This window comes from Sinocyclocheilus rhinocerous, unplaced genomic scaffold, assembly GCF_001515625.1.
Source record: "Sinocyclocheilus rhinocerous isolate Xijiao unplaced genomic scaffold, SAMN03320098_v1.1 scaffold2516, whole genome shotgun sequence".
In the NCBI taxonomy this organism is placed as follows: Eukaryota; Metazoa; Chordata; class Actinopteri; order Cypriniformes; family Cyprinidae; genus Sinocyclocheilus; species Sinocyclocheilus rhinocerous.
This window is the reverse complement of record NW_015639821.1, coordinates 379,698-382,220: the sequence shown is the minus strand read 5'-3', so window position 1 is coordinate 382,220 and position 2,523 is coordinate 379,698. Positions and strand designations below refer to the sequence as shown.

General features: G+C 33.5%; 1 protein-coding gene across 2 annotated transcripts in view; it reads right to left on the bottom strand.

Moving 5' to 3' along the window:
* The window catches only part of wdr91 (WD repeat domain 91), a 23,857-nt gene that overhangs the window by 11,274 nt on the left and 10,060 nt on the right, over positions 1-2,523 (bottom strand). The gene's annotated exons all lie outside the window — the stretch shown is intronic.

The window sequence follows — 2,523 nt, the reverse complement described above, 5'->3', positions numbered from 1 at the left end:
ACTCTCACACTCACACTCACACACACTCACACACACACTCACACCCACACACTCACACACTCACACTCACACTCACACACACAGCACCTGATTCCCGCTCACTTCCCGTCCTCTGTTTATCCTGTTCGCCTTGATTCTCCAGTAAATTACACAGAGGCTTTTTGTCAAGAATCTTGAAGAAGTCTGATTGTATACAACGTGACTTCATGCGAATCTTCATAAAAAGCTCAAAATGCTCGCAGAAATGACAGGAACAGAAACGTTTACACCTCATTTAGATGTTATTTGTGCAAATACATTTCAAATGCACGTTGGGAGATTCTGACAATGAGGTGATTTTTCAAATGCACTGATCCTGAGATGATTTCCAGAAAAGATCACAGACACAACTAGGCCTGTCACGATAACAACTTTTTGTTGTGCGATATATTGCCCCAGAAATAATTGCAATACGCGATATTATTGTCATTTTAAAGACCATTTTATGCCACTGAATATATAATCATAATGTAACAGCATAATAATGGATAAACTCGCCTCAGCTTCTAGCTAAACTTGACTAACTTAGCAGAACTTTATCAAAACACGGAAATATTGTCATTGTTGACATCTAGCACTCATTCCTACTTATGAAATGTAATGAACGCAGGTGCAAATTGTTGTTTAGTTGATTTTAGTCAAATTTGCACATTGATTTGATGAAGTTGCTTCTATAAAATGGCGAAAACCATTTCAGTCCAATTGAAATATTTGACAGCTTTGCCTGTGATGTCATCCCTCAGTCATAGTTTTTGTCCTTGATCATATCATTCTGTACTAAAGTAATGTACTGATGTTCCTCATGACATAATTTAATTGATTCCTCTGACAAACTTCTGCCACATTTATTCCCATTAGTGGTCCACTTTTAAAAATACCTAAAAATATGGCTTTTTGCCTTTAGCTGTCATTGACATCCCCATCCCGCTTCCTGAGCACCACACATATCTGTATTCTCTGGATTACCAGAAGTCATGCTGCACAATTTCAGGTGTCACACTGTGGATTTTGCGTGTCATTGGTATTATGTCAGGAGTGTCTTCCTGAGCACTAGGTATGTGGTTTTCGGTCCCCATATAAGGAAGAGTTGTGTTCACTCACAATATCTGAGAAGAGAAGCATGTTGTAAACAGTTTAGAATAAGGAGGAGCATTGTTGGACATCCCACCCTGATGCTGGAAGATCATCTTTGTTCCAGCCAACAGGGAACGTTCACAAATGTTTTTTTGGCAAGGTTCTCTCAATGTTATGAACAAACATTTTCCCTGTAACATTAATTCAAAGTTATCTGGTCTTCTATAATGTTCTTAAAATGTTAGCACAAAAACATTATTTATACATTGTTTATGGAACTTTTTTTTTTTAACATTTTAGTTGGACGTTCATCTAAGATGGTTTAGAGAACGTTCAAAAGTTACATTCACATGATGTCTGCAAAATAATAAAATATAACATTCCCCTTAATGTTGTCTTTAAGTAAAAAATAAAAAAAAACATTTAAAAAACTGGATGTTTTGATTTGAACTTTCAGAGAACATTCAGAAAAAAAATAACTTAACACAAAATAAAATAACAAGAAAATAACTTAAAGAAAAAAACATAAAATAGCTTAACAAGAGCCTCTGTGGTTCCATGATGAATAGGCCTGTCACGATAACAACTTTTTGTTGTGCGATATATTGCCCCAGAAATAATTGCGATAAACAATATTATTGTAATTTTAAGACCATTTTAGGCCACTGAATATATAATCGTAATATAAAAGCAAAATAATGCAAGAAGGCCAACACACTTTCAAATGACAACAAACTTTGAATTCTTAAGAATATTTAGATCATGGAAATTAAGTATCAAAATATTAGATACCTTAAAAACCCTGAATAAATAGTAAATAAACAAAAAGTGCAAAGTAGAAAAAAAAAAAAATGCACAAGATGAGATTTTTCCATCTACAGATTTTTCCCGGACCTTCATTTCTCTGTAAATGAAGGGTGCACACTATTGCTGAAAAACACAATCTACTTATAAGTCAGATGTCTGTATGCATAAAGACACAGATCCCTAAACAAGATCATATCTGCAGATGAAACTTTGTTTGTAGAAGCATTTTTTAAATGTGAACCAGCAGCTCATGACTACTTTTTACTGTTTTGTCTTGCTTTTCAACAAAAAAAAAATCTATTACAAAACAACAATTAAAAAATATTTAACACTGAACATTTTTAACATTCTAGCAGACACTATACCAACAACAAAGCACAATTTAACTTAAAATTAATGAGCTAGTAAAATAATATTTTTTGGCCATCAGACCCCCTTCTTGAATCAGGCATGGATTTATTTTATTTTTTTACTGTACAATTAAAAGCAGCCTTGCTGAGAAGAGACTTCTTTTAAAACATTAGAAAATATTACAGATCCTAATTTGAACACTATGTGTGAATGTCATAATAAATGTATTAACAGAGCTGTTGTAATTATTAT